Genomic DNA, 24272 nt, shown 5'->3' on the forward strand with positions numbered 1-24272 from the left:
GCTGTTATTATCCATTTATGTCCATTAGATGAGAGAGGTGTGATAGTTCCAACTAGATCAAGGCCCCAACAAGCAAAAGGCCAAGGTGGTGCAATAGGCTGTAGATCCTGTGCTGGAGCGTGCACAAGATTTGCATGTTGCTGACATGCGAGACACTTTCTAACAAAGTCACAATAGTCTTCTTCAATGGTAGGCCAATAGTAGCCTGCTCTAAGGATTTGTCGTGCTAGGACAATACCACTCGTGTGGGCACCGCAAAGTCCAGAATGTACTTCTTTTAATGCCATCGAGGCCTCATTTTCATCTAAACATCGAGAGAGAGTATCGTGATAACCCCGACGATATAGGTTATTGGCTATGATAACATAGCGGGATGATTTTCGGATGAGGTTCTGGCGTTGGGTACGTGTGAGGTGAGGGGATATGATACCATTGTTAAGGTAAGCGTGAATTTCATGGTACCAAGGGGATTGGGGACCAACCAAGATACAAACATGGTTTGAATCCTCATTCGCATAGGCAGGTGTGAGGAGCTGCTCAACTAAAAACTCATACTGCATAGCTTCTTGGGGAATTTCCAAGAGCGAGCCGATAGTGGCCATGGCATCTGCTGCCTTGTTCTGCATTCGAGGCACTTGTGTAAACTGAAGCTTTGTAAAATACTGGGTCAACTGATCAACTAGCTCTTTGTAGGGTAATAGCTTTTCATCTTTGGTTTGATATTCATTTAAGACTTGTTTGATGATGAGCTGGGAATCACCAAAGACTTGTAACTCAGTGATATTCCATTCTGCAGCTATCTTTAATCCTGCTACAAGAGCTTCATATTCTGCTATATTGTTGGTGCTAGGGAATTGTAGCTTGAAGGCTTTTGGAATGTAATCTCCTTGAGGTGTAACTAATAATATTCCTGCCCCTGATCCATGAGAGGTGTATGAGCCATCAAAATAAAGCTTCCATGGGGGCTGCTCTTCAATTAGGCAGATATGCTCGTCTGGGAATTCTGTGAGCAAAGGATATGCATCTACTAGAGGTGCATCAGCTAGGTGATCTGCTATAGCTTGCCCTTTGATTGCCTTTCTGTCCACATACTGGATGTCAAACTCACTTAGTAGCATAACCCATTTGGCCAAACGGCCTGTAAGTGCTGTTCTGGAGAGCATATACTTGAGAGGGTCAATCTTGGAGACTAGTTGGATGGTATGACTTAGCATGTAGTGGCGAAGCTTTTGAGTTGAGAAAACAACTGCCAAACAAGCTTTTTCCATAGGAGTGTAATTGAGTTCATAACCAACTAGGGTTCTACTGATATAGTAGATGGCTCTCTCTCTGCTATAATCATCATGTTGTGCTAGAAGTGCCCCAAGAGCAGTAGGTGTTGCTGATATATACAAGATCAAGGGACGACCAGGAACTGGTGGAACCAAGATAGGGGGATTGGTGAGATACTGCTTGAGCTGATCGAAGCTGCGCTGACATAAAAGATCCCACTTGAAGTTCTTATTCTTCTTTAGCAAGTGTGAAAATGGTGTACACTTATCTGCAAGTTGGGAGATGAAGCGCCGGACAGATTGAAGTTTTCCCTGAAGAGAGCGAAGCTGTCACAGTGTCTGGGGAGGAGGCATGTCTAAGATAGCCTTGACCTTTTTGGGGTCAATCTCTATACCCGTTTAGAAACTATGAAGCCTAGAAGCTTGCCAGATGTGACCCCAAAGACACACTTCTTGGGATTTAGCATGAGATGATATTGGGCCAACCTATCAAAGACTTTTTCTAGGTCAGCAAGATGATCCATGAAGGTGTGAGATTTGACCAGGATATCGTCCATATAATCTTCCAAAATGCTATGGATAAGATCATGGAAAATGGTTGTCATAGCTCTTTGATAGGTAGCCCCAGCATTCTTTAGGCCAAAAGGCATCATGGTGTAGCAAAAGGTTCCCCAGGGGGTAGTGAATGTTGTCTTATGCTGATCCTCTTCTGCAATCTTGATCTGATTATACCCAGAAAATTCATCCATAAGGGACAGGATTTCATGTCCAGCTGTAAGATCTACAATCATATCTATGTTGGGCAAGGGAAAATCATCCTTTGGACAAGCTTTGTTAAGATCTCTAAAATCAGTACATATTCTGATGTCATTGGAAGGCTTAGTGACAGGGACCATGTTGGAGATCCATTCTGAGTAGTCGATAGGTCGGATAACCTTAGCAGCTAACATTCTTTCTAGTTCAGCTTTGACTAGTAATGCCACCTTGGGGTGCATTTTTCTAAGCTTTTGTCTGACGGGCTTGATCTTTGGATCGACTGCAAGATGATGAACTACAAGCTTTGGATCAAGTCCTGGCATGTCCTGATATGACGGTGCAAATCGGCCAATGTTCTCTCATAAAACCTCAAAGAGGAGGTCAGCTTGGTCTTGTGATAGGGATGCAGCAATGTGAACAATTCTAGGGATCTCTAAAGAACCAATGTTGACTTCTCTAGTATCCTCTATTAGAATAGAAGACACCTCTGGTCAATTATCTTGAGGAGGCAATACTAAATCCTCATGCTCTGCTTGTGGCTCTGGATTTTCTTGCTGAGGGGTTCTCTTCGCTGCCTTAGCTAGTCCCAGATTTACCTTAGTTCCAGTTTTGGGTGTATCGAAACTAGGTTGGGGATTTTCTCCAAAATACCCCTTGGGATCTAGCTTGTAGATGTAGGCAGAATCTAGCTTTGTCTTCTTATGAGGAGTTTCAGCTCCCATGAATCTTAGAAGTGCTTCCTCTGATGCAAACTCATCAATATGTATGACACTTGGTTGGTTCCAATCTATGAGTTGTGGATGAGCAAGTGGTAGGTCAATGAGATGGATGGATAGTTCTCGGAGAATAGAGTCTCCTAGGAAGATTTGGTCTGGGATATCGTCATAGGCTCTCTTTTCAACTTCCTCAGGAATGTCTTCAATTTCGACAAGGTTGCGGTGGATGTTCGAAAAAGCGTGACCGTTCTCGTTGGTGCCCCTAGTTGTGGGTATGCCAAAGCCAAGACCTGAATTTATTTCCCAATTATGTGCTTCGATGGGACATTGCATGCCCCTTTCTTCTGGTCCTAGTCCACCTCCTTGATAGTTCCATTTTTTAGTGATGAGCTTATGTTGTTGGGGATACTTCTGGCTGAAGTGATCAAGGCATGCTTGATTTCTTGGAAGTGCATCCTTATGTAGCCAATTGTTGATATCTGGAGTGAGCTCCTCATGAAGAGGGGTTTTTGAGGACACAAAGGTGGTTGGGCCAAATTGTTTGTATCGAGGAGGTGGAATCTCCTTAGCTTTGTGATATGTTGGCCGTCCATGGGTATGTGGATCAAGTGGGATTGCTCCGACAACAAATGCATCTGATAGACTATATTCTCCACAACCTTTGTTGTTGATCTTTACATTAGATAGGGTGGAGGCAAGGATGGTTTCTGCGTCATTACAAGTGTGGGATGGGCTGGTGATGGCTGTGCCGATGTCTATTCCAGGGAAATGGTTTGTATATGAAGCTTCAAATGCATTGCAGTAAGCAAAGGGTTCTAGATCGGCATGGATGGTTACCTCAGTGCCCTGATGCAGAAATTTGATGCACTGATGGTAGGTGGATGGAACGACCTTCATAGCATGAATCCATGGGCGACCGAGGAGGATGTTAAATGGTAGGTTTAGATCAACAACATGGCAAACTGTCTCTTGAATGACTGGCCCAACCTTGATTGGTAGCAAAATAGTCCCTTCTGTGGTCCTTTCCAAGTTGTCATAAGCTTTGATGGTGATAACCTCACTGATCATATCTGCCTCAGTATACCTAGCTTGTTTTATGAATTTTAGGGTGCAAATGTTCAAGGCTGATCCATTATCTATCATTACTCTTTTCACGGAAAAATTGGATACCATGATGGCTATGCGAAGCAGAAGGGTGTGATCTGGCTCAACCGCGGGTATGTCGGTGGGTTTGAAAGATAGGGCACATGAGGATGAAAGGTGTCCAACAAGATTACGAAAATCAGTAGCATTGATATCATAAGGGACACGGACACGGGATTCTATGAGAGCACTGTCAAGGATGTCTTTGTACACAGGACTAGTGCGGAGAAGGTCTAAAATGGATATTTGGGCTGGCATGTTCCCAAGGTGTTCCAAGATATTGTACCGGCTTTTTGATGGAGCTGATGGTGTTGATGAAACTGGTGGGCCTGCGATGTTAAATCGTGCTCTTCGAGTGGTGACCGCACACTCATTGTCTGGTCCTCGAATATTGATAACATTGACAGAAGGCTCTTTCTCAAATATACAACCTATAAGGCTACCATAGTCTATATAGGATGAAGTGTGGTCATTGTTCTTCCCATGCTGTTGGTTTGGTTGGCGGTTGTTGGTGTTATTTTGGATAGGTGCTTTTCCAGGATTTTGGTTGTTGTGTGGAGGAAAAGCATTTTGATAAATCTGTAAGCCTACATTGGGAGAGGTTTGGGCACCAACAGTGATTTCCTTCCGATCAATGAGGTCTTGCACATAGTCTTTCAGTTTCATGCATCTGAGGGTGGTGTGACCGTTTACCCTATGGAACTTGCAATACTCATTGTCCTTGTACCATGCAGCTTTGGATTGGCTTGGATCAATTTGCTGGGTAGGAGGAAATTTGATGAGGTTTTCCTTAGCCAATTTCTCAAAAATAACATCCAATGGCTCACCAAGGGGTGTATAGTTTCTAGGTGCAGGTTGGAATCTGGGCTTTTGCCCTGCAGCTACATTGATGGCATTAGCTTGATTGTTAGACCCTTGAAAGTTGGGTCTTGTATTGTGGTTTTGATAGCTTTGGTTATTTCGTTGTTGGTAATTGGTAGCTTGTTGGTTGTTTGTTTGATATGGTGGGTTAGACTGGTTTTGAGAAGGACCAACGATATTCACATGTCGGGTGTCAGTAACCCCATCTGTTGCAACATGCTTGTTTTTGTTCCAATACCTAGACTTGTCATTGTAATGTGATTGATTTTGGTTGGCCTCTTTGTAAATCTTTACCACACCATCTTTGATGAGTCTTTGCTCAAGAATCATTCCTTTCTCTTTGATATCCTTATAGGTCTGCAAACAGTTCATGGTCATGTGGTGAGCCATGCTGGGATGTGCATTATCAATAAACATTTTCACCACATGGTGTTCTGGCAAGGTGTAGGATATGCGGGTGGTAAGGGTTTGCCATCTTTGCAGGTATTCGGCAAGGCTTTCTCCACCTTTTTGCTTGGTGTGGACAAGATCAACTATTGATAGCTTTGTTTCAACAAGATGGGCATATTGGGCTACAAATGCCTCAGATAATTCAGCAAAGTTTTTAATTGTGCCATAGGGGATTCTATAAAACCATTCAAGAGCTGGTCCAGCCAAGCTTTTGGGAAAAAGGCGCAAGAGGAAGACATCATTGTATGTCACGTCCTGGAAATGCATGTAAAATTCTTTGATATGTGTGACAGGGTCTCCTTTTCCTTTGAATTTGTCAAATTTAGGTACCTCAAAGTGTTTGGGAAATGGTGTCGTGGTAATGGCTCTGTCAAATGGGTAAGGACACACATTCTCAAACTTGAATGTCTTTGGATCATTCCCTTCTAGGATGGCTTTCAGAGCTGTCTTCATTTGCTCCCACTCTGAATTGATAGGTGATGGTTGGGGTGCCCCCAATGTAGGAGTGCCTTGAGGTAGGTATGTGCTGGATGGGGTCATTGAATATGGATGGTTATGAGGGATTTGCTGATAGGGATTGTACATTGTTTGGGCAACTGCATGGTGCATGATGGGTTGTTGAGGGGGAGGTGGCGCATATTGCTACATGTGCTGCGAGGCTTGCTGTTGATATGGGATTTGATGTTGGGATTGAGGAACATAAGCTAGTTGTGGGATAAATGGATTGCTTTGTGGAGGTAAGGTATAAGATGGTTGTGAGGCTTGAGAAAAGGATCGGGGGGCTTGTGGGGTTTGACCAATATATGTGGGTTGTGCCCCCATTTGGGATGGTATCTGCAAATAATTGGTGGTTGGCTGGGGTGGTGGATTACCTCCTAGAAGTGGCATTGAAAAGTAGTTGATAATAGGAGGTAATGGATTAGTTGGTGGTGGAGGTGGTGGGAATTGAAAGCTTGGGAATGGAATTGATGGGGTTTGATAGCTTGGTGGCTGGATTTGGAAGCTTGGTATAGTGGTGGCGGGAGCTGGGGTCACTTGGGAGCTTGGTAGAAGATTGGCAGTAGCTTGTGGGATTTGATAGCTTTGTGGAGTGAAGGTAGTAGCTTGTGGATTTGTGGCTAGTGGTATTGAGCTCCCAAGACCTAATGGAAATTATGGGATTGTGCTTTGGGATGTGGTGAACAAGCTGGGGGCGATGAAAGGTTGATTACTTGGCCCCATGGGTGGCATCCCTGTTGTATATTGCTGAGGTTGGCCAAAGATGCTAGCACTGATTTGGGAGATGGGTGGATTTGGAAGGCTGGGTTGGGGAGCAGCAGCAATAGTGAAGGGGGTGAACGGTGAGATGTTTTGGGTAAAGGGGGTTTGGAGCGGAGAGGTATGAACCAAGGATGGAGTGGTGGTCGCTGGGTTGGCTTGCGGCATGGAGATTTCAACTTGGGTGGATGATGGTATGTTTGGGTCTGTTGGGTCATATGGATTGGCTGGAGGCTCTTCTTTTGGAATATATTGAGGATAATTTGGATCATAAGAGCCTATGGGTGGTGGCAGCTGCCCAAACAACGGGTGAGATGGATCTGATAATGGAGGGGGTCTTCCAAAGTCAAAGGTTCCTACATTGTCCCTTCGAAAATTAGCCATGATTGTCTCTTTATTTTTGTCTATAATGGCGTTTACCAATACTGCATTTCCTAGTTGGTTCATGAAAGCTTCAATGTCAGTAGGTGATGGCATAGCTGGCTCTGGGCTGAAGGATGGCTGAGTGCTCAAGGGGGGTGAGGTTGTTCGATCCAAATGATAGGGCTCCATTGTTTCTTTCTTCTTGGCTAAGCGAGTGACGGGTGGCATGAAAAATGCTCCTAGGGATGAGATGCAATAATGCTAATGGATGCAAAAGGGGGAAGGCTTTTCTATGCAAATGATTTCCTAGGTTGAGGCAAAGCTATATGACAAAACCTAAGGAGGATTGGGTTGGGGATTCTAACTTCAAAGATATGTTGTCAAAGCACAAAAGGTCTGCTTTCCTATGTGCAAGCTTGGTGGTGATTGTGTCAACTTAAGGATAGACTGATGATCCTTTAGGAAGAACACGAGATTGACCACTTGTGAATCCTAACCTTTAGCTCAAGTTGATGAGGGATAACAAGTGACAAAGCTAGATTACCCTAGACAAAGCTCTGTCAAAGGGATAACCTTGGTGAGATTGGTGGATTTGGAAGATTTTAGGAATGGCAAACTTTTAGCAAGGTGACAACAATTTTGAAAGCTTAGATGTGCAGATTTTCGATTATTGGCTAGATGGTATGATTCTAAATGAGATGGATGAGCTAATAATGCTTAAGGGGATAACCTAAGATGGCTGGCTTTTCTACAAAGATGACTCTAAAGTGAAGCTTATCCAAGAAGATGTGGAGAAACAAGGGTGTCTAATCATAGAAATCATGCCTAGTTGGTAAGGCATAAGCAGGATTAACTCCTGGATGTTGGCTAAATTTGACGGTGCGCTCTAACCATGCCTCTTGAAGTGCTTCATCGGTAGCTTTGTCCTCTGCTTTGTGGAGTTTGGAAATTCGTGGGCTTGGTGTTATTTCTTTTCTCTTGGCTGAAAGTTCTTGGTATGGTAGAGATGGCTTGAGTTTGACCTTGTGAAACTTCTGTTTGGGTTTGGGTTGTTCCGACATAAATTCCTGAATTTGCTTGGCTTTGGAAAAAATCTCTGTTGTTTTGCTTCAACTTGTTCAATCTTCTAAAATAGGCAGTGACTACGCTAAGTGTGCCCTAAGCTAGGATTGACCAAGTTTGGCAAACATTCATTCAACAAGTAAAATAAAAACAAGCAATAGATAGGAACACCCAGATAGAAGTTTGTGGTTCTCAGAATGTGATACTTGCACCAAGGAGTGTGTATGTTCTACAAATGTTTCGATCAGTCACTCCAAACACATTAACATCCTAGATGGTTTTCTACAAGGCAGACAATTGGTTTAGCTAGGGAGTCCTCAATATACGCAAGGTACGTGAGGCCCAAATCCGTAGATGAGACCAAAAGGATGTCACACAACCAAGAGGAGCGGTAACCCACTTCTCCTCTTTCACTTCTCAAGGGTATAAAGTTCCTTGAGGCTTAGCCCGAATGACAAAATCTTGATCCCAAGAGAGGTGTCTTTCGATTCACCTCCCGATTTTTATACTCTGCCGGAATGCTGGAGTTGAGGTCGTCCAAAGGGTGATGAAATCCCCAAGCAGGCCTCCTAAAAAGAAACAAGGTTTTGGATCCTAATCTTATGCACCTAAGATGGCCTCGAAAGACGACAAGGGGAGAGAAGACTTGGATGACCTTGGGCTAAAAAATATGCTTGTTCTTTTACCAACTGACTCTTATGTGTGCTAATCTAGACTTTGCAAGCACTCATGTTTAAGAGACAATGTTCAATTCCAATTTGAAGCGCCAACAAAAGTAAATCAATCGAAGAATGCAAACAATAAGAAGAGTTAGGGTCAACAAAAGCAAACTCGCGCGCCCGGAGGCCCTCCACGTCAAGTATCAATTAATTTTATTTAAGGCATTCAAGATTGAGTGTGAGTTTGTTTTAAGCCCAAAACAAAAGTGTGTGAGATTCGATTTCAAGCGCGCGCCCGAAGGCTCTCCACGTCAGTTGTTGTTCAATTTTAGTGCCCAAACTTGAAGTGTGATCGATTTAATCTAGAGTTTTGGCCATTTAAGAATTTTGATAAAGTTAAAGCAAACGCTCAAAGACCAAGTGAGTGAGTTAGATTGTGGAACATTTAACACCTTTTTCAAGTAGACCCATCCCCATAAATGGCGCTGAGATTGCAACCAATGGTTAATATTTGATGGGTGATTAGAAAAGAGGTGAGTCCAAGGAACTACTCAAATTGATTTTTGTAAATTTGTATTTTAACTTAACAAAGTTTCTTAAATGTCCAAAAATCAAACTTTACCTAGATTGCATGTGAAAAAGAGATTTGTTTTGTTCAATTTTAGAAGCTCCAAATGAAGTGTTTGATATTGTAATAGTTAATTGATCCTTGGCATTCAAGATTGGATTTTTTGTTTTAAGCATGCATTCCAAGGAAAGTTTATTTTAATCCATGACATTCAAGAGTGTGTTTTGAGCAACATTCATTCAATGGAAAATGTGTTTAACCATTCAAGTTCATTTTTTTAGCAACATGCATTCAAAGACAAATGGTTAAACATTCAAGTTCATTTTTTAGCAATATGAAAACCTGCAAGAAACATGGTTAGTGGTTCCATATGTGCTCCAACTTGCAATGAGACAAAAAAAAAAAGCAATTTAGTTAGTTAGCCAAAATCTTCAAAAATGAGAGCTTAACTATGGGAAAATTTTTTTTAACTTTTTTTGTTGTTTTTTCTACGCGTAAAAATGCTTAAAATGGTCTAAATCCTACGGAACAAAGTGCAGAAATAAAAATTTTCAAACAGAAATGCAACATAAGCAGGCAGAGACGACAGAACAGATTTGCGGCATGGAAAACAGGTGACAAGCAGAGACGCCGATTTGTGCAGATGCGAATTTTTGCAGACGACGATTTTCGCAGACGCGGATTTTCGCAGATGTTGATTTGCGCAGACGTGGATTTTCGCAGACGTCAATTTTTGCAGACGCGGATTTTCAAAGATGTCGATTTGTGCAGATGCGGATTTTCACAGACGTCGATTTTCGCAGACAGAACAGGTTGCAGATGCCAAAACTGCGCCAAAAAAGCTGAAAAATGCGAATTTTTTCTTTTAGATGGTATTTCTTTTTCCTAAGTACGTTCTTTAACCTGCAAAAACAAGAAAAACACCCTCACAACACACTCAAACAACAACAAACATTAGATGGTTAGAAAAATGACATATAGATGAAAATAGATGATTAAATGACCCATAATGGGGTCCCACCGGGCGTGCCAAAATGTAGAACAAGAATTAGTATGCAAAGAACATTAACAAATGAAGTAAACATTCACAAACCAAAAACTAAATTCACATATATGCTTAGACAAAGAAAGAAAACAAGAAGTGCAAACCTCACAAGAAAAAGCACTCCATGCTTTCTTGATTCTGTAGATGTGTCCTTTTGCTGTGGATGTATGCTCAAGATGCTCAAAAGCTGCTTCAATGGAGATGGGTAATGGCAAATTGGTAGCTTTGTGAGCTCTCAATTTGGCATTATAAGGGTAATATTGATGGCTTTGGTTCTCAAAATAGCATGGTAACTTTAGCTCAAAGATTGTTGATGAAATGGCTTGGGATGGGATTCAATTTATAGGCTAAGGGGTAGAGAGATGGAGGGCTTAGATGCAAGGATGGATGAAGGCTTAAGGAAGGCTAAGATGCACTCAAAGGGGAGCACATGGATTGTGCTTTTTTAGCACCAATGGGAAGGTGACACTTGTCACAAGGAGGATGAGTGTGAGAGGGTAGGGTAAAGGGTTGGTTAAAATCATGATGAGTGGGGTTGAGTATGTAAGAGGGATGTAAGAGGAATGAGTGTGGAAGAGGGAAGAGTGTGGAAGATGGGTGTAAGAGTCATGAGTGGGCTTGTAAGAGTCTTTATGTTTTGTAAGAGCACTCATGACTTAGTGGTTGGGTTTTTTGAGGGGAGACTTTGGTTTGGAATAGGAAAGTCTTAAACTTGTTTAAGGAATGTGACAACATTAGGGGGTGGATTAGGCTTGGGTTTAGGATTAGCTTAGGGATGTTAGAGATGTGCAAGTGGATGGCATTAATGAGGGTGGGTGAGTTAGTGGCTAAGCTTGGTTAGTATGGGTGGATGGGGTGGATTAGGCTAAATGGAGGATTAGAGATAGGTTAGGGGTTTTTGAATTTGAGGATTTCATTTATCAAATAGATTTATTTAATAAATGGGGATTTTTGGAATTAGATAGAAGAATAGGATTTAATTGATAAATAATAGATTATTTGATTTATCAATTAGGACTATAGATGATTAATTAAATTAATCAACTAGGGGATGACAAAAGATTAATTAAATAGAAATTTAATTAATAATGCCTTTTTAGATAACTAAATAGGATTACTAAAATAGTGTAATCAAATTTAGGTGTCTACATTATTGGCCCAAGATAAAGAGGGACATCACAAAATATGTGGCAAGGTGCAAAATCTATCAAGTGGCTAAAGGACATTCATAGAATATAGGATTATACATGTCGTTACCAGTACCCACCGAACCATGGACTGACTTGAGTATGGATTTTTTATTGTGTCTCCCACACACTTAGCGAGGTAATGATTCTATTTTTGTGGTTGTTGATCAATTTTTAAAAATAGTCCACTTTATTACTTGTAAAAAGACCAACGATGCAACTAGAGTAGCAAAAGTATTATTCTCAGAAGTTGTTCATTTACATGGGCTTCTAATGACCACTACCTTTGATAGAGACACTAAATTCTTAAGCCATTTTTGGAGGAATCTCTAGAGGAAATTAGGAACAAAGTTATAGTTTAGTAGTGCCTATCATCCTCAAACTGACAGAGAAATAGAGGTAGTCAATCGAAGTTTGGGAAATTTGCAATGTTGCATTATGGGTGAGAAGCCTAAATAGTGGGACTTGGCATTGCCCCAAGTAGAATTTTCCGATAATAGTTCTGTTAATAGATCCACCAGAAAATCACCATTTCAAATTTTCTATGGTCAAAACCTCAAGGTGTTCTAGATCTTGTGTCACTTCCCTTGGGAGACATAATTAATGATGATGGAGTTTCCTTTGCTAAACACCTTCACCAGCTGCAACAAGATGTCAGAAAAAGTTACAGGATAGTAATGCGAGTTACAAAATTGTTGTAGATGCTACTCGGAGACAAAAAATATTTACTATTGGTGACTTGGTGATGGTTAACTTGAGGCATGAACGATTTCCTACAGACACATATCATAAATTGAAGTATAAAAAGATTGGGCCTTGCAAAATCATCAAAAATATTAATGATAATGCTTATGAGGTTAGCTTACCAAAAAATCTTGACATCTCCCCTATTTTTAATATTTTTTATTTATACACATTCCATGGAGATGTTCCAAGTGCAGATGATGTCCAGGGAGTGGATTGGCAACATCACCTTCCCAATAAGAAGAAGGAAAAGATTGCCAAAATTCTTGAAAAGTAGACTACTTCCACAAGGCATGGTCAACATAACAGATACTTGATACAATGGGATGGGTTACCTGAAATAGAGAGTACATGGTTATCTAAGTGGGTAGCAATGTAGTTAGATCCAATAAAATTGCAGCAATTAATAGTTAGCCACTTGCAGGAGTTGTGTTTCTTTCAAGAAGGGGAGAATGATGCATCAACTTTTCGGGAGTCATAACTTTTGACTCGGATGTGATTTTTGCTGAAATTTTATAGGTAGTTGTGTGAGGAGTTATTTGGATTTCCAATGGAGCTCAACTTGATAGCTAGCTGTTTTGTCATTTTTTTGGGACCCTGAAATATCATCTTGGCATGTGAAATTGGGTTTTTGTGTTTTTTTCTAGTTTTTTAGAAAGTTGCTTTTGTAATAAATCCGAAATTATATTCTTGATTTCATAGATTAGTTGGTAATTCATCTTGGCTTATTTGGGGGCTTTTCTTGGGAAAAAATAAGATTCGTAGGATGGGTTTTGAAAATTACCAAAGAAAAATATGTTTTCCCAAAAATCTGCCAAATATGGTAATTTTCAAAATTGTAATAAGTAGTTGTTTTCTTTCATTGTAGGGGTAGAGTTGAGTTGGAAAATTTTAATGAAGAATCTGGCATTCTGAATTTCTATGTTGTGCAATTTTCTGAGTTATTGTTTTGAAGGGTTTGGACTACATCACATTGTGGGCAATGTTGGGACACCCTTCTCCATAGATCCCTTTCAATTCCTTAGAGATGTGCTCTTCTATTCGATGGTCACAAAGACATTATTTTTTCTGTGTCTTACCAATGTCATTTTCCTTTTGTAGGAAGCTACACTTATCTTCTTCTACTCCTTTCTTTCCTTGGTTTTCTAAATGGATCGCATTAGGGAAATTGGTGGCAATGATGATTCTATAATGGAGATGAGTAGAAGAGGGTTTTGTTGTGTAGCTAGTGCTGATGTATGTGGTTTTGGAAAGAGTTCTGAATTGGAAGAAGGCAACAATGAATGAGGTTTCATTTTAGATGGATTTGGACCATAATTGGCATTTCTTATTATATTTGAGACAAATTGGGAAATGTATGATTTTGTGGAAAGAAAACTAAAAAGAAAGATTAAATTTTCTTATGTAAAGTAGTCAAGTTTTCAATTTAGTCATCTCTAAAGTAGTCCTAAATTTTACTCGATTATATTAATTTAGTTATTTTAGCTTTATAGTCATGGATTTTCTTTTTGTTTGGCATTTTTCATGATTGCATTGTGAAAATAGGTTTAATTATTGGCATTCTCCGTGTGTTACCCAAACATACAATTTTAAAAATAGGTATTTTCATGGTGAAATTTTGTTAATTTTTTTCTTGTCTATTTTTATTATAGATATTCTCTTTTAAAAAGGGTTTCAAAATGAAAGCTAGAAAGTATTCTCCATATGATCTTCAAAATCGAGTTAATAAATAATCTTTCCAACTCTTTTTATTTTGTCTCTAAGCATTATTTATCTAGAGATTTCAAATATAGGGTCTCGAAATTAAATTTGGAAAGTCTTCTCTTCATTATCCTCAAAATCTAGTGAGGAAAAAGTCCAGCGAACTTATTTTACATGTGCATTATTTATCTAGTGAATCAAGATATAGAGTTTAAGAATGAAATTTAGAAAAAATTTCTTTCGTTACCTCAAACTCTAGTTAGGAAAAAATCATTTCTATCTTTTTTTTAATATGTGCATTATTCATCTAGCGAATCATGGTATAGAAGACACAATAGTTTTCCAAGAATATGTAGTACATAGTTCTACACAAGATAATCTAGATACTAAGGCATCTTTAATCTAGTTTAATTTTCAATGCCCTTATTCATCAATAACTCATCAGATATTCAAGTATCATAAGATTTCCTTCCACCAATATATAAATTTAAAATTGCATATATGCAAGAATCACTTGTTTGTATGATTAGATTTGAGATTTACTCTAATGCTAGAAATCTAACATACCTTAGGGCCCGTTTGGCTGTAGGAATATAAAAATGAGAATAGGAATACTTATTTTGGACTACTTATTCTTGAATAGCAAATGGGGTTACGTATGCCTATTATTGTTTGGTTCACCCAAGATTTGATGCGGAATTAACGAACTCAAAAATTTATGTTTTCTAAAATTAAAAAATAGGAATAGGAATACATATTCCAATTCCACCTATTTAGGTGGAATAGCAAATGCTCATTTTTGGGCCAAAATTGGAATACGTATTCCAATTTTACTCCTATTCCAATTCTAATTTGGTGCATCCAAACAAAGAATTCAAAATTTTAAGAATATACATATGCCTATTCCATTTGTATTCTCTTTGCCAAATGGACCCTTAGGGTTGAAAATGGAATGAAATTCATTTACCTTCTTTTCAAGCTCTCTTCAAATCCATAAAATGATGTATTGATTTTCATCAATACTTCCATGCATTTTTCTATTTGGAAAATAGTTGTGATGAAATAGTTCTAGATTTTATTAATCTTAAACTACGATTCTAGAAATTATTGCCTTATGTTTGTTACTACGATGCTGGTATCAGATGATGGAAAAAAAATATTATGGTTGTGTTGATGGAAAGGTTAACCTAATCGTTTCTCATAAATTACATTACCCTTCCTAATCATAAAATATTTTTCATCTAGTAGCATTAATATAAAATAGTAATTGACCAATAGATGTTAATTTTGTAAAGAATGAAATTACAACTCTGTAGAGCATTCGAATTGAAGAACTTTTATAAAAAGAAGCTCCATAAGGAATCAATTTTCCATTTAATCTTAACAAGTTTCTCCATTTGTCTAATAAGCTTACACTTGTTGAGTAGTAAATTGTATGGCTTCCTACATCATAATGTATTTAAATCTAGCTACCTCAAGTCAATGCAATTTTATTAAAAAAGAAAGGCATTTCCAATTGAGGGAAATTCATTTTCAAAATACTAGATCCTTGGTGAATTCAAATCAAAATCAAAATATAAATGATGGTACACTTAATGCCTACAACTGAAAAAGAGGTCTACATAGTGCAATAGTGCAAATGTTAATAGTTTTTTTAACATTTCTAGCTCTTTGATTTGAATAATACATTAGTCGCTGAAGATTAATAATAATTTCTTACTCTAATCTTGTAGAGAATCATATTTTATTGCTTATAGAATTGACCCTAAGAATGTTACTAGGTTTTTCTAGCATTCCTATGTGTTTGATTTCAATACTAAAGTAGCAACTCAAGAATAATAATCATGTCTCATTCTAATCTTGTACAAAACCACATTTATTTGGCTCACTTTGCCTGAAAGTGTGATACATCAATTTTTCTAGTGTATTTGGGTTGATCTGATAATTTCTGATATAGACAAAGGAATTGGAAAAGAAACCAAAAGTGTAATACTCTACGTCACACCATTTTTGTATTGCTATAGGAAAGCATGCTTTTATCTTCTCAATCATAATAATTACTACACATGGAAGGGACTAAATCTCATAGAGATCTTGTTTAAGTTCGCTAACTTCTTTTCTTGTCTTATTTTATTCACCACTTTAAATATTTTTTAATTATATTTTTTATTAATTCTCTCATGTCTATGCTTTCCTCATACTAGCTTCTCATTTTCCTTATGTCTTTATCATATAGCTTCTATGATCTCCACCTTTTTTGTACTCCTTATTTATTTTAATTGCATTAACATACTTTCTTGCACCTTATCATTGCCTTCTTTTTTTGTCCATTCTATTCCTGCTTTACCTTTCTATCCTTATCGTTACTTATATGCAATTATGTGTCTATGGGGGAATGGGTCACGACCCATTAGTGGTTCACTTATATTTAGTATAAAGTTTAATGACCCGCAACATATAGATCAGTTCCATTCTACCAATGGTTAAGTCAAATATTTATTTTATGGCTATTTCATTTATTGTTATTCTCATAAATTATTAATTATTATTTCTTATAATAATTTATTTGACTATTTGTTCTAGAAATTATTAATTCATTTACTTAATCTATAATAATGATCTTTTAACACAAATGCGTTTGTATATATTATTATTTACTATTTAGTAATCAATTGATTTTTATGTATTGCATCTTAAATTGAGGCTAGTTAGATCATAGGAGATCTATGACTCTTATTCAAATTTGAATCTAATGATATGATCATGAGTTTGAAGGGTGAAATTAAGTGCAATTAGTTTGAATGATATGAAAAACTTTAATTAGATGGTACATGTGTTATTCATATTGGTTAAGGTAGGATCAATTTTCATTTACCTATGACTGATTGAACATCATGGCGATCACTTTTGATGATTGAATGACATAGCATGATTGATAGATTTCATGATGTTGAGGTTGGTGAGTTGACCAAGTAATTCTAAGCATAATTTAGTTGATATGATATGATTGATCCTCATAGTTTCAATGTCTCTTTGTGGATCATTTCAATTTAGCATATTGGGCTTAATTATTTTTCTTCTTACATGACCTCTTCGAGGATGAAAATTTCATTGTTGCATGGTGCTAGATACTCATCTACAAGTAGGCTCTCGCAAGGTATTGGGACTACATATTTGTACCCACCTTGGACTCTTTCCTCAAGGCTTTTGAAATCATGTTCTTGCCCATCTTGGACTCTTTCCTCATAGCATTCAAAAACATGTCCTCACCCATCTTGGAATTTTTCCTCAAGGCATTGGAACCCATGTCCTTACCTATCTTGGAATCTACCTAATTTATGATGATTTACTCTTGTCCCTTCTTGACAATAAATGTAGTCATGTCTCTTAGCTAAATTTTCATGTGCATTCAATAGTTTGATCTTTTATTGATTCAAATTCTTATAATCATATTTACCCTATAGATGGCAAGATCATGCTCTAGTACCACTATAATGTCTCATTTTTAATATAGACTCATAAAATGCAATTTATAAGGAAGGACTACAATATCACCAAATGATATGTTTAAATTTGACTTCTTTGAATCTTGTATCAGCTTATTTATCTCTTTTTAGTATTTTACTTCATGCACCTACAGATTAATATTTCATCTAAAAATTTGTCAATGAATTCCTCATGTTTTACATTTCCTTCTTTTACTTTATTTATTTTGTTATTATAAATTTCATTTAGTTATGACGTTCTTTATTTATTTCTTAATACACATACTCCATTCATATATAATAATACATTCAAAATATGTAAATTCTTCAACTTTACTTTTATTCCCTTATTTTTCTTATCACACACACACACACACACAAGTTGGCAGCATATACTTTTATTTTTCATAGTCTTCACTTTTTCTTTTCTTTTTGTCTCATACATGGCATATAAGGCCTTCCGTTTACTCCTTTTAAATATTTATCTCCATCCGGTGCTCATATATCCTATTAATGTTGGCTACTAAACTTGGATGCCTTAGCATACTTACAAAGACTTTCCATTTATTTAAGTTTGCTAACTTCTTTTCTTGTCTTATTCTATTCACCACTTTAAATATTTGTTTTAATTAGCTGATAGGCTTTCCCACTTTCCCATTGGAGTTCACTCCAATCGGAAGTTGTCTCACATCAGAAAAAACTTATCAGAAAATGGTTTCCATCTGAAAGAAAATAGTTTTCAAGTCATTAACATCTCATAAAGGCCGCAAATTTGAAATCTCCTGTCACACGGGCAACGGCTACCCAGGTAGGAGGATCGACTGCCTGGGTATCCCCGGCCCCCATCCTCATGCCTCATGCCATCATTCAGGCATCGCCCATGACATCCTGCGGCCGTACTCTGCAACAGACTGTGACAAACGAAAGTACAAACGCGTAGAGGAAGGAAGGTGGTGAGTTTAGGCAGCCATTTATGCTAAGATGGGATCACCAGCTCCAACCAAAATTTACACGCAGCCAAATCCAATTTATGCTGAGATATAATCGCCGCCAAACAAAATTTATTATATTTATAGCCCAATTAAGTTTGTTCACTGATTTAGTACTTTTAATATATTATATTTATAGAATTAATGAGAATGCCTACTTACAAATTTTGATTTTAATAAATAATTTTTTTATTAAAACTATAAATTTTTTAATCTTAATAAATAATATAATAATAAACATAATTATAAAAATTTTATAAGAAAAAATACATATTATATTAATAGTTTTACATAATATAATAATAAACATAATTATGTTGAAAAAAATATTTTAATAGAATGGTTTTTCTTAAGAATGCCTACTTACCAAATATAATAATAAAATACATAATTATATTATATTAGTTTTAATAAAAAAATTATAAGTTTTATTAAAATACATATTATATTTATAGTTTTACATAATATAATAATAAACATAATTATGTTGAAAAAATTACTCACAAATATTTCAAATGTCAAATATGAATAAACCATGCTTAAAATATTTTTGTTATATGTAAATCTAAATTTATATTATTTAATTTATTATATATTTAAGCTAAATATATAAATATATATAATTATTCAAAAGATTTATTATATTTTTAAAAATACATAAATAATTTAATTGTTTCAAACTGAAACTTATATTAATTAATAATTTCAAACTCATTTGTTGACAAATTTTTTAATACATATTTAAAAATTAATATTAAATTCAATAATGTTATAATTGACAAACTTTAGTAACATTTGTTTTTAAATATAAAAATTGTAGTGCCTGCCCCTAGTTCGCATTTCTGTTATCATTGTCAAATTCTTTTAGGTTGATTTTATGCATTGATTAGTTTAGAGATATTGGATTTACAATATTATGATATTATTTTATGTCTTGAATTACAAATGCATCGGTTATTATTGCTTAGTTGATTTCATTCATGGGTTGTTAATGGTATTTTGATGATCCTAGTTAGTAAATGTGATTTCTTTCATAAAAATGTTAACATGATGTCTTTAATGATGATTATGTTGTATTGATAGAGATGCATTATTATATGTACGCATTTGATCTTAGATTTGTGATTATTATACTTACCCCATACTTGCATGTGTATGGTGTGTGTGTTTATTTTATCTTTCTGTCTGACGTGTTTGATGTGGTTAAGGGAGGGAGTCGTAGTCACCTGCTAGTCGGGATCTACACGATGAACCACTCCCCGCCATTGTCTGTTTAGTTTAGATATATTATATGCATGTACATGCTCGTCTTTTATACAGGATGCAAGTACCGGGCATCGACTTCCCTGAATTGACAGGATGAGCATGCCCTATTACAAATACTCAAATGGTGAGAATGGGAAGATAATGATCAGGTCCAATCCTAGCCATAGCCTAAAATACTTGTCCTGCAAGGAGGACTCATAATAGACTGTCTACCCTTTTTAAACTTGTGAGTATTTTATGTGTATGTTGTTTTGTGAGTCTTTGATGTATTTTCTATTAATTAAGTCTAATTAATAGATTAAATTAATAATTTAATTTAATGGAAAATTATTATGATATTATGAATATTTAATTATATTTAATTAATTGAGAAATTAATTAAATATAAAGAATTAAATTGAAGATAAAAGTTTTAAGATTAAATTTAGAACGTAATAATATTTATTAATTTAATAATAATATATTTAGAGTTCATTTTTAAATAAATGCTAAATATTATTGTTATTTAAGTTAATAAATATTTATCAAATTAAAACGTTCAAAAATATATTAAAAAGGAAAAAAAGATATTAATTTATGGAAAAGATTTAAGTTCGCATGAATGAGTTTTAAATATAAGAGATTAATTTAAAAGATAAAAACATGTGAACTTGAATAAAGGTATTTTAATAAAGTACACATGAGATTAAAATTATAAATTAACTTTAAAAGAAAAGTCAAAGTGGAAAGTTAAATAAAGTAATTTAACAATTCACTTAAAGTGCATGAAGGATTAATAAAAGAATATCTTAATTAAAAAGAAAATTAATTGCGCATGAATGAATTAATTAAATAAGAGAGAATTAAATATTGGAGATAAAAGTTAAAGTTTAAATTTAGAACTTGATTATATTTATTTAATTTAATAATAATATATTTAGAGTGCATTTTTAAATAAATGCTAAATATTATTGTTATTTAAGTTAATAAATATTTTATCAATTAAGTTTCTAAAAATGAAATTAAAAGTGAAAAGATATTTAATTATCATAAAGATTATAGTTCGCATGAATTATGCATGAGTTAAAAATAAAATTAATTAAAAAATAAAAATGTGAACTTGAATAAAGATATTTTAATAATGTGCACATGAGATTTAAAAAGTTATAAATTTATTAAAGTAAAGTGGAAAGTTAAATAAAGTAATTTAACAATTCACTTAACGTGCATGAAAGGAATAATAAAATAATAATTTTAATTAAAAGAGAAATTAATTGTGCATGAATGAATTAATTAAATAAAGTAATTATTATTTTAGAGTTGTGGGGACAGAAGCCCTAAAAGGTAATTAGATTCTATATTAGAGGGTTTTGGGTCATTATTGCACACACAGGTTTTCAGGGAACACACTTTTGGAAAGGGGAGCAAAGAAATCTTTGGAAGCTTGGAAGGGTTCGGATTAGCAAGGGTTTCACCAGATTGTTAGCATCAGATCAAGGTAGGGTTTGTGAACCATTCTAGAAACACTTTCGGATCTTTGTCTTCTTCGTGCTTGTTGGAAATTGCTTTCTCAAATTTTATTGAATGAATCTTGCTACCTTTCTTTTGAATCTTTTGCGATTTGATTTCTTCTGAGAATCGAGATTGAAAAAAACTATTTAGAAAACCTTGTTTTACTTCTGAAAGAAATTTAGTATTAAATTGAAATTTGGGTTTTGAATTAAAATGGAATTAAGAAATTTAAATTTGGAAGGGGTTTGTTTTTGGAAATGAAAATCTTAGGATTGAAAATTCGAAGGGTTCAATTTATTTTTCCTATCAGTTTAATATCGTAAATGTTATTAAAATATGTATATATTAAAATAATATTGTTATAAAATTCGTTGAGAAAAATATTATAAAATAAAGAATATAGAATTATAATACAATTCTTAAAATTTTCATATATAATAATTTATCTAAATTTATTAGAAGGGTTGTTCTTCTAATAAACAAAATTATTGAAATTTGACTTAGTTAAAAATAAATAAATAAATAAATAAAAAATAATAATAATAATAATAATAATAAATATAAATAAAAATAAAAATATTTTTAAAAAAATTAATTAATTAAAAAAAAAGAAAAAAAAAAAAAAGAATTTTTTTATAACCACTGCCGGCGCCGTACGCTGCTGACGCAGGCTACGACAGCATGTGAAGAACCTCCTTATAGCAATATCGTGAGAATGCTCGAAATAACAGAATACAAAGTGATAGCAGAACTCAGAATGAATCTACTGATCGCAGACCACTTCGAGGGGGTAACCTTCTTTGAGCAAGCTCAATACAATAAATTCGTCCGTGCCCATCAAGGGCCTCAACCTATTCTTATATACTGAGTACGATCTAGAAAAGTAATACTACCTATGCATGTGGGATAATAAAATATACTCATGGGACGACTTACAAAGCATATGCGTCCAACAACACTACTCTGACAAAATAAACAGAAGGAACACACAGGTTCCTAACATCCACTCTCCCTTAGAAAAAAGCTTTGTCCTCAAAGCTTAAGGTGTGGAAATTGTTGTTGAATCTGAAGAAGGGGTTCCCAGGTAGCATCCTCTGGTTGCATGCCATGCCACTGAATCAAGACCTCAGAGATGGAGCGAGAGCGAAGCTGGCGAGTGCGCTGGTCAATGATTGCCACCGGCTCCAGGATAATGGATCCTTCCGTATCCATTTCAGGGAGAGTAGTTTGTGCTCTGACAGTGGTACCCAGAACTTTCTTTAGACAAGAAACATGAAAGACTGGATGAATGCGGGAAGAAGGAGGAAGTTCCAGTTTATAAGCAACTGAACCAATCTTCTGCAGAACCTTATAAGGCCCATAAAATTTTGGGGCCAGCTTATGACGCCCTTTCAGCTTTAGGGAGGATTGTTTGTATGGCTGTAGACGAAGAAAAACCATATCCCCAACTTGAAATGAGCGCTCAGAACGGTGTTGATCTGCTTGCTGTTTCATCCGATTACGGGCCATGTGAAGATTATCTTGTAAGGTACGAAGAATCTGATCCCTGCTGCGGAGAACTATGTCAACTGCCTGGACTGGTGAGCTGTTGGGAGTGTAGGGAAGGAGCACTGGAGGTGCCTGACCATAGACTGCTTCATATGGAGTCATTTTAGAGGCAGTGTGGTAAGAGGTATTGTACCACCATTCAGCTAAAGGGAGCCACTTGGCCCACTGATGTTGCTGTTCGGAAGTGAAGCAACGAAGATAAGTTTCCAAGCATTTATTGACAATTTCAGTTTGACCATCAGTTTGTGGGTGATAGCCCGAACTCATCTTCAGTTTGGTGCCAGTTTTCTGAAACAGTTCAGTCCAAAAATGACTGGTAAAAGTTGCATCACGATCAGAGACAATGGAAGAAGGGAGTCCATGAAGACGAAATATATGGTCCATGAAGATTTGTGCAACAGAGGAGGCAGTATAGGGGTGGCTGAGGGCACAAAAATGACTATATTTCGAGAGACGATCAACCACAACCAAGATCACTGTCTTGCCACCGGATTTAGGAAGCCCTTCAATGAAATCCATAGAAATATCAGTCCAAATCCGTGTAGGGATGGGCAATGGTTCGAGCAAGCCAGGAAGGAGGGTCGTTTCACCCTTGTGGCGTTGGCAAGTATCACATTCAGCCACCATCTGTTGAATCGTCTGTTTCATCCCTTTCCAAAAGAAGTTTCTCCTTGCGCGCTCATAAGTTTTGAGGAAGCCTGAGTGCCCTGCTGAAGGAGAAGCATGGAGTTCATAAAAAATAGCCTGATGTAGAGCTGGGTTCTGAGGAAGCACTAGTCGACCCTTGTATCGAAGAGAAGCACCATCCCAAGAGTAATGTGGTATAGCAGAAGGATTATTGGCTAGCTGGTGAATGATTTGAGATAAAGAAGAGTCACTGTCATAGCCCTGCTGAACAGACGCTAACCAATTGGGAATGGGCATAGAAATAGCGGAAAGGGAAGCTTGATTATCAAATGTGCGAGAAAGAGCATCTGCCACAATATTCTCCTTACCCTTCTTGTAGGTGATCTCATAATCATACCCCATGAGTTTGCTGACCCATTTCTGTTGTGTAGGAGAGGATACCCGTTGTTCCAGGAAGTATTTCAGACTTTGGTGATTGGTTCTGATGCAAAAATGACTCCCTAAGAGGTATGGCCGCCACTTCTGTACAGCATGCAAAATAGCCATCATTTCTTTTTCATAAGTAGAGAGGGCTAGATTCTTACCAGAGAGGGCTTTGCTAGTGAACGCAATAGGATGGTCATCTTGCAGGAGAACAGCACCCAATCCATTGCCGCAAGCATCACTCTCAATAGTGAAGGGTTTGGAAAAATCTGGCATCGCGAGAACAGGTGTACTGCACATAGCCTGTTTCAGTTGTTCAAATGCAGTCTCAACAATAGAGGTCCAGGAGAAGGCATCCTTTTTTAACAGAGCTGTCAATGGTGCTGCAATTTTCCCGTAATCTTTGACAAACTTGCGGTAGTAGCCAGTCAACCCCAAAAAACCCCGAAGGCTCTTGAGAGTTTTAGGATGCGGCCAAGTTTTCATGGCATCTATTTTTGTAGGATCCACCCGCACTCCATGGTGTGCAACAATATGCTCGAGATACTCCACTTCCTCCTGGCCAAACACACATTTAGATAGTTTTGCACAGAGTTGATGATCAGAGAGAAGTTGCAAGACAAGCTCCAGATGATGGAGATGCTCAGCCCAAGTTTTGCT

Source organism: Cupressus sempervirens, chromosome 9, assembly GCF_028749045.1.
Source record: "Cupressus sempervirens isolate cs-2001-9-10 chromosome 9, ASM2874904v1, whole genome shotgun sequence".
NCBI classification, from domain to species: Eukaryota; Viridiplantae; Streptophyta; class Pinopsida; order Cupressales; family Cupressaceae; genus Cupressus; species Cupressus sempervirens.